Genomic DNA, 14,957 nt, shown 5'->3' on the forward strand with positions numbered 1-14,957 from the left:
ACAGAGAAAGCAGTAAGGGTCTGGAGATGGACTCTGGCAGCATTAAGCAGGCGTCTTGGCAATGCCGATGCCCAGTATATATTTGACAGTTTTTTTTTTCATGGAAAGGCATTTTATTTTAAATATAGCAGTGTGTACAGGTCATTTCCAAGCTCCCAATCTATCCCTTCCCTGCTCTGTTCCCCCCTGGTAACCATAAGTTCGTTCTCTAAATCTGTTTCTGTTTATATTTGACAGTTTTGAGATGGCCATTATTTCTTTTCTTCTGAGGGGGCCAATTTTCATATTTGAATAAACCTTTCAGGATTCATGAAATCAGATTCAGCAAGTGCCTTTAGAATACCTATGGTAGCAAAACCAGAAAGGACTGCTTGTTTTACATAATAGTCAGCTAGGAAATTCCCCTTTGCTTTAAAAGTACAGTAAGTCTCCTACATATGATCCTTCAAGTTGCAAACTTTCAAAGATGCAAACTTGGTTTCGCATGTCCAATCACGTAAGTTCGTTCACGTGTCTGGTGTACATTGTCACGCACATGCATCCTCTACAAGTGGTTGTGCTTTTGTGTACTTTACTGTACAGTACTGTATAGAGTACAGCAGTACTCTATATTTCAAACCCAGGATGTCCGGAAGCAAGCATAAAAGCAGTGGTGATGTGGCTAGTACAGTACTACCCAGACATCACTGGGTCCTTTTTTCAAGAGGGTGGATAGAATTGAATCCAGCAAGGAACCAGAACCTGTGCCATCAATGTCAGGTGTGAGTGAAATTGCAGCTTGCCTTCCGTCTCCTATTGCTGACGATCCTTCAGCTCTACCGTCTCCCACCTCCTCTCCCTCCTCCAGTCAGTATTTCTTCTTGCCTGTTCCCTCGATGCCAGCCCCTGGATGCCAGCTGTTGTACTGTGCTACTGTACTTTTCAAGGTTCTGTACTGTAAGATTAAAATTGTCTTCTTTGGGCTTCCCTGGTGGCACAGTGGTTGAGAGTCCGCCTACCGATGCAGGGAACACGGGTTCGTGCCCCGGTCTGGGAAGATCCCACATGCTGCGGAGCGGCTGGGCCTGTGAGCCATGGCCGCTGAGCCTGTGCGTCCGGAGCCTGTGCTCGGCAACGGGAGAGGCCACAACAGTGAGAGGCCCGCGTACCGCAAAAAACAAAAACAAAAATGTCTTCTTTATTTTTTTTGTGTGTTTTTCTTTTCTGTTTTTTTTTTTTTTTTTTGGCCGCGTTGGGTCTTTTGTTGCTGCGTGCAGGCTTTCACTAGTTGCAGCCAGCGGTGGCTTCTCCTGTTGTGGAGCATGGGCTCTAGGTGCACAGGCTCAGTAGTTGTGGCTCAGGGGCTTAGTTGCTCTGCAGCATGTGGGATCTTCCTGGATCAGGGCTCAAACCCATGTCCCCTGAATTGGCAGGCGGATTCTTAACCACTGCGCCACCAGGGAAGTCCTGTGTTTGTTTTTTATGTATAATTTTTGTGAAAAGTATTATAAACCTATTACAATACAGTACTATATAGCCGATTGTGTTCATTGGGTATGAAGGCTAACTTTGTTGGACTTACGAACAAATTAGACTTACAAACACCCTCTCAGAACAGACCTCGTCCTCATGTAGGGGACTTACTGTATTATCTTTTTTTAAAAATAAATTTATTTATTTATTTTTATTATTTATTTTTGGCTGCATTGGGTCTTTGTTGCTGCGTGCGGGCTTTCTCTAGTTGCCGCAAACGAGGGCTACTCTTCGTTGCGGTGCGCAGGCTTCTCATTGCAGGGGCTTCTCATTGCAGTGGCTTCTCTTGTTGCGGAGCATAGGCTCTAGATGCGTGGGCTTCAGTAGTTGTGGCACGCAGGCTCAGCAGTTGTAGCTCGTGGGCTCTAGAGCTCAGACTCAGTAGTTGTGGTGAACAGGCTTAGTTGCTCTGCGGCATGTGGGATCTTCCTGGAACAGGGATCAAACCCATGTCCCCCTGCATTGGCAGGCAGATTCTTAACCACTGTGCCACCAGGGAAGTCCCTACTGTATTATCTTTAGAAGTTTATTATCTGTATTTATCTGTATTTATTATCTGTATTATTATCCCTACTGTATTATCTTTTATAACTGATACTTCAGTTGGATGTTGTATTGTCTCCAACAAATGATTACATTTCTTCCACTTTATATGGAGTGGCTGAAGAAGTTAGAAAACCTCTTTGTTTCCATAATGTACTAAAATCATGAACATCTTCAAAGATATATCTATTAGTACAGATGTGTACTCTTAAATCTTTAGCAAAATGACATGCTTGTGATGTAGCTGTCATTCAGCTATTTGAGTGGAGTGAGCTGTAGGCAAAGGAGCAACTTCAATAGCAGAATATTCAGAAGTTATAACGTAGCCAGCACAAAATATGCCCTGTTTATTCTTAAGATATGAGCCATCAACAAACATCATATCAGGGTTGTCTAGGGCAGTGGTTCTCCACCTTTAGTTTGCCTCGGAATCATCTGGAGGACTTAGTAAACCACGGGTTGGTGGGCGCCACTCCTGGAGTTTCTGATTCAGAAGATCTGGAGTGGGCCCCAAAATTGCATTTCTAAATAGTACCAGATGATACTGGGGACCACACTTTGAGAACCACTGCTGTAAAGGACCATTAGTGAGGTCAGGATGAAGAAGACGTCGAGTTTAAATGGTTGCTAGACAGTCATGAGATTCAGTCATTCTGCAGAGGAAGTAGGACACCAGCATTTAGATTAGAGCAACATTGAACAGTTTTGCGTGAAGCAGACCTTAGAAGAATTTCATAGGAGGCAATGTGACTAGCTGCGAAATGTTGAGTGTTGTTCTGAAGTGGTAAGGCTTCTACCCCTAGGGAATCCTTAGGGTGAGGGAGAGGCTAAGGAGATGTCTGCTGTAGCTTCCAGCAGTCTAGCTGATGCTCTACACCATGGAAACAAGGCAGATGAGCCTTGACCACAGGGGCCAGAGATGTAAGTGATATTCTTATGATAGCCCCTGATTTTTGATGAAGTTTGCTTTCATGGGAAGAGCTTAGCACAGTTAGGAATGCCCAAAGTTAGGCTTGCTCAAGACTTGCTTAGGGGAAGAAAAGGCCTGCTGTTATCTTGAATCCCCAAAGCAGGAGCTCTGGGACATTGGCCTTATACAACTCATCAGTAGTTGAGGTCTAGCAATAGCTCCTGACTACAAGATATGTCTTCAGCAGTTGTCTTTTCTGAAGACCAGGGTTTCTTCTAGTATTCTAATTATTAGAGTCTAATAAAAGTGTATTAGCTGGTACTGATTCATGATAATATTAACCAAACAATAATATGGATGTATTTTCTATCTTTCAGTAATACCAAATCTATCTGATGAATGAATGGAAGAGATGCCATATATACAGATACTTCATATATATGAGGTATATTTTATTATACTTTGCCTTACATTTAGCAGAGGATATTATGCACAGTTCCAAACTCTTTTCTATAGACTTCTATTTTTTGAAATTGACCAGCAGTATAGTGGTTCATTTTATTTGATTTACTTCTTTTAAAAATCTCTTCCCTCAGTTCCACACAGCTGTACCTTACCCTTCTGTCATCATGCCTGTTTCTAACAACCCACTTTTAGGTCATTGCTTCTAATCTGCTGTAGGAAGGAATTAGACAAACAAGCTCGTTAGTAAGTGTTGTGTGTGGGGAAGAATTCCAAGACCGAACGAGGGCCCAGGGCAATGAAACAGTTCAGCTTTAGAGCATGGGCCTTTGTGGATGTGGCTGTCAGACCAACATCCCTGGAGGCCATCTCTGTGAATGTAAATTCTACCAGAGTCTTGTACAAGGTCCTTGTCTGGGTATATCAAAGAAACACATGACTCTCTGGATTCTTGGGAACTCAGTCTAATGTGGGATAGTAAATCCTCTTAAGAACAAGGCAACATATCACACATTCATCACATATGCAATGGTTCAGCACTGAAGGAACACATCATAAAGATTTCCTGGAAGAGATATGTATGGAATCAATTTTCCTTTGAAGAAATGACAACTAAGCTTTGGTGATATCAGGAAAGGTAAAATCACGACTCTTGTACAGATATAAAAATAAACACATGCTAAAGAATTAATTTTACTCCTATTAAACAGAACCAGAGCCTGATGGTAGTTAAAGCAGTAAAAACATACTTTATTCAGGAACTGTTGCATTAGGGGAAAAGAAACCTCAGTATAGATCTGGGCTCAATTGTGAATACATCAAAGACAGCTGTGGATTTATAGCCTAGGAGCAGAATGAGGGGGGTCAGTGGATGGAAAATTACTAAGAGGAAACATCAAGGAGATTTTTGCTAAACCGACCTAACGGGATTCTTGCTGGAGGCAGGCCAGGGCCATGAGATCTCAAGGGTGGGGGATTCGCTCTGTAATGACTTAGCAGGATTCTTGCTATAACGGGGCTATGCAAGCCCTTCAAGGATGCTGGGCCAACATCAAGGCCTAGCTGAGAAGATGGCTCAGGGAAGCCTGACCAAAGTTTGGTCAAGGAGAGTCTTTGTCACTTCTACAGTATGAGAGAACCAGGCAGATGTTATAACCCGTTCAAAGGAAAAGTCAAACCAGCATAGATTTATATGAAGTAAAAGACTGTTGAGATGAATTGCAAATGTCTCCCCAAATGGAAAAATCATGGTTTTTCCATTTTGGAGGAAGGGAGCTAATTAGAATTACTACCAAACAAGACAGAATTTACATATCTACCAGTTACATATAGCTTGCAAAGAATTGCAAAGTAGCTCAAAGGCAATGAACAGGGCTAGAATCACATAAGGAGAACCCTGGGCAGGCATGCTGTAAACGATGCAGAGTTTCTCATTGAAACACAAATATTTCTCTGCAAGGCTTCTGGCAAGGTGAATGGTGGGGTGAAAAGCAAAGAAGTTAAAGAATAGGAATGCAGGAAGGGTAAAGAAGTCACAAAATGTTAACTAACCCCTTTGGTTGGACTTGCAATATGATCAGCAGGAGGCACAATGATTTCTTTCCCTGGTTTGAAAGAGAAGGTTTGATTTCAGCCTCTCTAAATCTTTGTTAAAAAATGAGATATAGTTGATTTCCAATATTATATTCATTTCAGGTGTACCACATAGTGATTCGAAATTTTTATAGATTATACTCCATTTAAAGTTATTGTAAAATATTGGCTATATTTTCTGTGCTCTACAATATATCCTTGTAGCTTATTTATTTATACATAGTGATTTATACAGAGTCTCTAAATCTTTAATGCGTGGAGTTCCAGTGTGTGCATATTTGATCCTAATGGCTTGAGGATTCCTATCAGCTGATTCCAGCTGCTTCTAGTTCCTGTGGCTACAGACTGTTTCACTGGGTCTTCTCTGAAGTTGTTCATTATGAGGTTTGTTGAAAACTTTTGAAAGCTTGGAACTGAATGGGGGATGGAGAAAAACAGGAGATGAGAAATTTGATATATTTTATCTTTCTGTGTTGGCTTTTATTTTTAAAATAACTTTGTACTCCTTTTCAATTTTCCCCTCAGGACAGTTTTTCCTCTGCACACTCTTTTTCTTAATCATTTTAATGGCTACAACTTTGCTCTGGCGAATCAAAAGGAGTGGCCAGAGTTTCATGAACCACCTGCTGGAACTGAGGGACCAAGTTACCGAGGAGGGGTGGCCGCTAGGGGGGGATAATAAGGTGAGAAGAGGAATGTGGATACAGGTAAGCATGGTGGGAGGCAAGGGGGAGTGAGGGGAGACATAAAAGACAAGAGAGCTAGGAGAGCTCATCATGACAAATGGTTTAGCATGGAAGGTGCTTCTGCTGTTTTCTCAAACTCCATCAACTAAACTATTCAATACGCCAAGGTGCCAAATTATGGGGTAGCATGTCCTGATCCCCATCACAGTCAAGAAACTTCATTCCTCTTTTTATTAAGAAATATTTTTTATTAAAAATAATCTTTATATTTTCTTCTACTATAGAATCCCCACAGAAACCTTAGGCTTTATAGGATTTGAAGGGATATTTATGCACACTCATTGGGTCATTTTAAAAAAAGAGACATAATTGACATACAACAGTGTGTATGTTTAGGGTGTACAATGTATTGATTTGATACATTTATATATTGTAATGTGATTAACACCATAGCATCAGTTGACACCTCTCTCACATCAATAATTATCATTTCTTTTTTGTGATGAGAACATTTAAGATCAGTCTCCTAGCAATTTTTTAAAATAAATTTATTTATTCATTTATTTAATTTTTGGCTGCATTGGGTCTTCACTGCTGCATGCGGTTTTTCTCTAGTTGCGGCGAGCGGGGGCTACTCTTTGTTGCGGTGTGCAGGCTTCTCATTGTGGTGGCTTTTTATGGAGCACAGGCTCGAGGCTTGTGGGCTTCAGTAGTAGTGGCACATGGGCTTCTGTAGTTGTGGCTCGTGGGCTCTAGAGCACAAGCTCAGTAGTTGTGGCGCACGGGCTTAGTTGCTCCGTGGCATGTGGGATCTTCCCGGACCAGGGCTCAAACTCCTGTCCCCTGCATTGGCAGGCGGATTCTTAACCACTGCACCACCAGGGAAGCCCTGTCCTAGCAACTTGAAGTATATAATACAGTATTGTTGACTATAATCACTATGGCTGTACATTAGACCTCCAGAATTTATTCATCTCCTAGTTACAACTTTGTACCCTTTGACCAACTTCTCCCCAGTTCCCCCACCTCCCAGCCCCTGGTAACCACCATTCTACTCTCTGTTTCTACAAGTTTGGCTTTTTTAGAGTCCACATATAAGTGAAATCATACAGTATATGTCTTTCTCTGTCTGACTTATTTCACTTAGCATAATATCCTCAAGGTCCATCCATGTTGTTGCAAATGGCAAGATCTCCTTCATTATTATGACTGAATAATATTCCATTATATTGAAGGGGAGCAGAATATGCCACCCCAGAATGTGCCATGTTGTGGATTATTTTGAGCTGAAGGTGATCAAGACCCAGCAGACTCAAGAATGTCTTTTGCCTCTCTCTTAACTGCCTAAAAGGATTTAGATAGGAGATCTGGTCCAAAAAGAGAGCTATTATCAGAGATAAGTTTTTATCTGAAAGACTTACCCGCATGGCAGGGCAAACATCTGCTCTTCTTATCATCCTGTGAATTGCCCTCCTCCCCTTTGAAGTCCCTTTGAGTGCCTATCCCATTCCTTAGCTCAGGATGGCATATAAGCCTCAATTGCCTGTCTGCCTTTGGACCTCATTTTTTGTGGGGCTCCTGTATGTATGAGATTAAATTTGCTTTTTCCCTGTTAATCTGTCTTATGTCCAATTTAACTATTAGACCAGTCAAAGAAACTAGAAGGGTAGGAGGAAAAATTTTTTTCCATCCTGACAGTATATATATCACATTTTTATCCATTCATCTATTGATGGGCAGTTAGGTTGTTTCCATATATTGGCTATTGTGAATGATGCAATAAACATGGCAGTGTAGCTGTCTTTTTGATATCCTATTTTCATTTCCTTCAGGCACATACTCATGAGTGGGATTGCTAGATCTTAGAGTAGCTCTAATTTTAATTTTCTGAGGAACCTTCATACTATTTTCTATTGTGGAATGGTGGCCGTACCATCAACAGTGCACAAGAGTTCCCTTTTTGCCATATCCTCACCAATACTTGTTTTCTCTTGTCTTGTTAAGGGTAGCCATCCTAACAGGCACGAAGCAATATCTTATTGTGGTTTTGATTTGCATTTCCCTGATGATTAGATGTTGAGCATCTTCTCATATACCTATTGGCTATCTCGATGACTTCCTTGGAAAAATGTCTATTCTGTTCTTCTGCCCATTTTAATTAAAAAAATTTTTTTTCTTCTGCCCATTTTTAAATTGGATTTTTTTTGTTATTGAGTTGTGTGAGTTCTTTATATATTTTGGATATTATCCCTTATCAGATATATGGCTTGCAAATATTTTCTCCTATTCCATAGTTTTCCTGGGTCATTTCTGGTTAGATGACATTTCTCCTTTCTTTTTTGTGAGTAGAGCAGGAAGCAACATGGACCTAAGATATAAAGCCAGAGGCTCAAATGCTACATTTGTGTCTCCAGCTCCATTTAGACCATGGTCACAGAGTGCCCTTGGAGTTCAGATGACACCTGATAAATACTGTGGTCAGCTTTAGTTTGAGCTCAGAAGTGACAAAGACTCTTTCCGTAATCAAACTTTAGCAGGCTCCTCTGAGACCTCTTTTCAACTAGGCCTTGTCCTTGGGCCCTGTCTTCTGCCTACCTTGTCCAGTTGTAGCAAAAATCCTACCAAATCAGTTTAAAGAGAATCCCCTCATCCTTGATATCTGATCACCCTGGCTTGCCTTCAGTAAGAATCCTGTAGAGTTGGTTTAGCAAGAATCCTCCTACCCTTGATGTCTCCTCTTAGTAGTTTTCCATTCACTGACCCCTCATTCTGCCCATTGCTATAAATCCCCACTTGTCCTCATTGTATTCAGAGTTGAGCCCTATCTCTCTTCCCTACTGTGAAAGTCTTGACACTTGATGGAGTCCAGAATAAGCCACTGTGGCATTAAAATTATTTTGAGAAGAAGGCAATTGAGATCCTGAAATCTCTTATCTGCCTAAAAGCAGAGCCTCCCCAAAGAACTAAATTGTTGTAAATCCTCTTTCCGGGGGCAACCAGGGAAGACTGACTCTTATCATCAGAGATGAGAAGCCTCCGCATCGCACATAAACAGATATTTTACAAAACTACCATATCTCCCATCTGTTCTTCTAAGGGCCCATTTATCTTTCCAAAAACTTATTTGTTTTCCCTTAAGTTCTCTTCTTCTCCTCCTTTTCCCTATTAAGATGGTACATAAACCCCAAATTCTAAATGCCTCCTTGAATCACATTTTTCTGTGAATTCCTGTAAATATGTACATGAATAAAAATCTGTCTTTTCTCTTGGTAATCTGTTGTAGGGGAGGGAAAATATCTGTTTCTTCTACCCATCCTAGGTTCATTGGCTGGGGTCCTGCAAATTAGACTGACAAAAGACAGATTAACAAGAGAAAATCAGACAGGTTTATTAATGCCTGCATTGTGCATATATGCATGGAAATAGTGCTGAGATACCCACACGAATAAAGGCTCCTCCCCACCTTTCAGGAGCTTCAGCTGTAGGGAAGACAGACCCACACCCACAAAGAAATTAATTTCATTACATTAAAGTCTAAATAAGAAAAAGATTTGTACAGGATTTTCAGCCAAGGTTCTTAAAGGAGGTGACACTTATGATCGACAGGTTAATAAAATAGAAAGGAAAGAACATTCTAGAAGGAAAGTCATAAAGTGTTGGAGGAAAGAAACAGCATCAGTTCTCCAAAGCCCTGGCTGATTCTACTTTGCCAAACCATGTATACATTTCAATTTTGGGGTGAACATGCAGAAGGTGATCTGTAGCTCTCAGAACCTTGGAGAAGAAAGAAAATTCTGCAAAGTTTGAGGGCTCTTGGATTTTAAATTCAGTGCCAAGCCAGTCTATCTGCAACATACTCGCTCTACTAGGAGAAGAAAAGCATCATGGCTAAGAAATGGAGCTAGAACTGCACCAGGCAGTTCTCAGGTGGAATAGTCACAGATGTGTCTGCTTTCACATCTACATGGTACATGACTCATTACTTCAGGGTGAGAGGCTACTGCACATAAGTGCAGCTGATAGTGAATCTGGACCTGCCCCAGCAGACTGTGTAGACAGTTACATTTTGGGGGATGATGTGGTATGCTTTGAGTGGAGTGAAGAAAGAAGAAAGGGAGGTATTTTGTTAATTGCTAAATATCCTGAATAGTCAATGTTTCTAGTCATTATTCTCTAATTTTCTTATTGATAAAATTTAATAATAGCCAACATATATGTATTATCACATTTATTATAAAAGACATCAGGAACAATAGTAACAATTTTTAAAAGGCATATTTGTTTTTATTTATTTATTTGCCCTTTTCCCTATTTCTTTTTTTTAATTCTATTTTTTTATTGAATTATAGTTGATTTACAATGTTGTGCCAATCTCTGCTGTATGGCAAAGTGACTCAGTTATACACATATAGACATTCTTTTTTATATTCTTTTCCATTATGGTTAATCCCAGGAGATTGGATATAGTTCCCTGTGGTATACAGTAGGACCTTGTCGTTTACCCATTCTAAATGTAACGGTTTGCATCTACCACCCCCAAACTCCCAGTTTATCCCTCTCCCTCCCTCCCATCCCCCTTGGCAACCACAAGTCTGTTCTCTATGTCTGTGAGTCTGTTTTGTAGAGAGGTTCATTTGTGTCATATTTTAGATTCCACATATAAGTAATATCATATGGTATTTGTCTTTCTCTTTCTGACTTACTTCACTTAGTATGATAATCTCTAGTTGCATCCATGTTGCTGCAAATGGCATTATTTCATTCATTTTTTTATGGCCGAGTAGTATTCCATTGTATATATATGTACCACATCTTCTATCCATTCATCTGTTGATGGACATTTAGGTTGTTTCCATGGTTTGGCTATTGTGAATAGTGCTGCTATGAACATAGGGGTGCATGTATCTTTTTGAATTATAGTTTTGCCTGGATATATGCCCAGGAGTGGGATTGCTAGATCATATGGTAGTTCTATTTTTAGTTTTCTGAGGAACCTCCATACTGTTTTCCATATTGGCTGTACCAACTTACATTCCCACCAACAGTGTATGAGGGTTCTAAAAGATGTATTTGTAAGCTCATGTTAATGATGTTACTCTCATTATTTTGCCACTGTTCAATATAGGAAGTTTCTTTCCTTTTTTTTTTTTCGCCATTAATGCACCCACATTTTATAGTATTACAGTATGAGGTTTTTGATTTATTTTTATAAATTTATTTATTTTTTGGCTGCGTTGGGTCTTCATTGCTGTGCACAGGCTTTCTCTAGTTGTGGCGAGTGGGGGCTACTCTTCGTGTGGTGCACAGGCTTCTCATTGCGGTGGCTTCTTTGTTGCAGAGCATGGGCTCTAGGTGTGTGGGCTTCAGTAGCTGTGGCACATGGGCTCAGTAGTTGTGGCTTGCAGGCTCTAGAGCGCAGATTCAGTAGTTGTGGTGCATGGGCTCAGTTGCTCCGCAGCATGTGGTATGTTCCCAGACCAGGGCTTGAACCCGTGTCCCCTGCATTGGCAGGCAGATTCTTAAACACTGCGCCACCAGGGAAGTCCTAGGAAGTTTCTTGATAAACTTTTCTTAAAAAAAAAAAAAGAAAGGAAAGAATATTCTAGAAGGAAAGTCATAAACAAAGACTTGGAGGAAATAAACAGCATGGTGTATAGGGAGAATTACGAAGAATCTAGTACAGCCACTAAAATAAATCACAGAGAAGGGAGTTCCTGGAAATGGTTGTGAAAGGTTTATCTGGCTATACTGTGGAGGAGAGATTTACGGGGGCCATGCTTGTTATCCTTCGTGTATTACCCTACACTCACTTTATGCTTTTTCTCTGCCTTGCTCTGTGCCCAAAAGATTAAGCCCTCACAGACTGCATCCCTTAGACTCTCTGAGTTCCAGTTATCTATAACTGCATAGCAAACCACCCCAAACCTAGTGACATAAAGTGATCACAATTATTTATTATCTCTCACACATCAGGGGTATGACTGGGCTTGGTTAGGCAGTTGTCAGTTGGGGATCTCTCATGTGGTTCCAGGCAGATGGCTGACTGTTTCTGGAGTCATCTTGAAGGCTTCCTCACTTACTTATCTGGTGGTTGTACTGGCTGCCAGCTGGGACCTCTGCAGGGGCACACATGGCCTATCTAGGTGGCTTGGGCTTCCCCATAGCATGGCTATGTCCCAAGGGTAAGCATTCTAAGAGAGAGAGCCAGGCAGAGGCTGTGTTGCCTTTTATGGCCTAGCTTTAGAAATTATGTGGCATTACTCCCACCACATTCTGTTTGCTAGAGGTGAGTCATTAAGTCCAGCCCATATTTAAGTGGAGGAAAATTAGATTTCACCCCTTGATGAGAGGACTGCAAAAGAATTTGAAGATTTTTTTTTAAACCACTATGTCCTCTGACTTCTGCTTGATTTTGGACAATGTATGTATGTGTGTGTGTGTGGGGGGGATGGGTGAGTGGGAAGAAGTGGGCACCAGCAGATCAGAGTGTGGTTAGAGAGAGAGAGTTTGTGGGTATTTATCTGTCCCCCACCACCCCTCCCTCCATGACTGGCTGTGGATCCGTCCGTGGTTGTGGTTCTCTACCTACAGCCACTGCTCCTGTCTGCTTGGCCCTTCTTCTACTACCTTGGTTCTCACTGGGTTCCAGAAACACCTCTTCCTCCCCTTGCCCTTTCACATCTAGGGATGGTAATGGCTTCTCCCTGTTGCTATTCCCCAGATGTCTCATCACCCTTAATTGGCTCCTTTTAAACTCTGCTAAAATCTCTGTGAGTGGCCCATTCATTCAAGTCTTTCTATTTAAACACTCTGAACAAACTATCTTTTTTATTGCCATGAAGCTGACTAAATCCAGGGGCCAAAATGGAGGTAGAGAGACTAGTTGGGAGGATGTTATAACAGTACAAGTGAGAGATGATAAAGGCCTGAGAGTAATGGAAGGACTCTAGATGGACTATTAAGGTAAATTTTTTAGAACTTTGTGACAGATTATAGATTATAGGGACTAGGTAGTATAAATCAAATCTATAAGGGGTCAATGTCAAGAGGAGAAGATAGAAGACTAGGACAGATCAGGCAGTTACCAGAGGTCAATGTTTTGGAGGTCACAGGGCAGAGATGATGACCCCAGGAGCCAGAGATGCCCACATAAGCACTGATCCTAAGCCAGAGGTATTTGACTCAGTCTCGTCGTCTTGTTAGAAGAAATATAAGAATTAAATGAACTAAAGTCATACAAAAAGCTCTACAATATCGTAAAGCACTATATATGTGTGAAATGCAATGGAAGTCAATGTTACGATTAAAATAATTATTGTAATTCTTTCTGGGTATTTGTATATCTAGATTAATAAATCTTGATCATTTACAGAAGGGAATTTGAACTTGATTGAGGAAGTGATAGAAATAGTATTCCCCCATGGTTCTTTTGTTTAAACTGGAGAGATTCTCTAATTTACAATCCCCTCTTTCCCAGAATGCTCATTTTTTAGTATCTGTGTCTACTCATTGTCATTACATACTGTTCTTTGCCTTTAAGGAAGGGAACAAAAACAAAAACACAGATGATGCTCCACAATCGTGTTAGTGTCTTTGCAATTTCTAAATCTCATTCAGTGGGGTGGATGCTGCCTCTGAGTGACAGTAAATAAGCCACTTGACAGGGTACTAAGGAGGAGCTATAGGTTGGTCCAAAGTGAACTACCAAGCAGATAATGCAGAGATGAATAATCCAGTTAAAATGCTCAATCCTTATATTTTTAATCATGGTAAAATATATATAACATAAAATTTACTATCTCAACTAGTTTTAAGTGTACAGTTAAGTACAGTACTTCCCTCTTAGAACTGCTTTTGCTGCATCCCATAGGTTTTGGGTCGGTGTGTCTCCATTGTCATTTGTTTCTAGGTATTTTTTTATTTCCTCTTTGATTTCTTCAGTGATCACTTCATTATTAAGTAGTGTATTGTTTAGCCTCCATGTGTTTGTATTTTTTACAGATTTTCCCCTGTAACTGATATCTAATCTCATAGCATTGTGGTCGGAAAAGATACTTGATACGATTTCAATTTTGTTAAATTTACCAAGGCTTGATTTGTGACCCAAGATATGATCTATGCTGGAGAATGTTCCATGAGCCCTTGAGAAGAAAGTGTTTTCTGTTGATTTTGGATGGAATGTCCTATAAATATCCATTAAGTCCATCTTGTTTAATGTATCACTTAAAGCTTGTGTTTCCTTATTTATTTTCATTTTGCGTCACCTGTCCACTGGTGAAAGTGGGGTGCTAAAGTCCCCTACTATGATTGTGTTACTGTTGATTTCCCGTTTTATGGCTGTTAGCATTTGCCTTATGTATTGAGGTGCTCCTATGTTGGGTGCATAAATATTTACAATTGTTATATCTTCTTCTTGGATTGATCCCTTGATCATTATGTAGTGTTCTTCTTTGTCTCTTGTAATAGTCTATATTTTAAAGTCTATTTTGTCTGATATGAGCATTGCTACTCCAGCTTTCTTTTGATTTCCATTTGCATGGAATATCTTTTTCCATCCCCTCGCTTTCAGTCTGTATGTGTCCTTAGGTCTGAAGTGGGTCTCATGTAGACAGCATATATATGGGTCTTGTTTTTGTATCCACTCAGCCAGACTATGTATTTTGGTTGGAGCATTTAATCCATTTACATTTAAGGTAATTATTGATATGTACGTTCCTATTACCATTTTCTTAATTGTTTTGGGTTTGTTTTTGTAGGTCTTTTCCTTCTCTTGTGTTTCTTGCCTAGAGAAGTTCCTTTAGCATTTGTTGTAAAGCTGGTTTGGTGGCGCTGAATTCTCTTAGCTTTTGCTTGTCTGTAAAGGTTTTAATTTCTCCATCAAATCTGAATGAGATCCTTGCTGGGTAGAGTAATCTTGGTTGTAGGTTTTTCTCCTTCATCACTTTAAATATGTCCTGCCACCCCCTTCTGGCTTGCAGAGTTTCTGCTGAAAGATCAGCTGTTAACCTTATGGGGATTCCCTTATGTGTTATTTGTTGTTTTTCCCTTGCTGCTTTTAATATGTTTTCTTTGTATTTAATTTTTGGTAGTTTGATTAATATGTGTCTTGGCATGTTTCTCCTTGGATTTATCCTCTATGGGACTCTCTGTGCTTCCTGGACTTGATTGACTATTTCCTTTCCTATATTAGGGAAGTATTCAACTATAATCTCTTCAAACAACTATAATCTCTTCAAATATTTTCTCAGTCC

The sequence above is a fragment of the Aethalodelphis obliquidens genome, unplaced genomic scaffold (assembly GCF_003676395.1).
Source record: "Aethalodelphis obliquidens isolate GAN/ISIS:26980383/991018 unplaced genomic scaffold, ASM367639v1 scaffold71, whole genome shotgun sequence".
Taxonomy (NCBI): domain Eukaryota; kingdom Metazoa; phylum Chordata; class Mammalia; order Artiodactyla; family Delphinidae; genus Aethalodelphis; species Aethalodelphis obliquidens.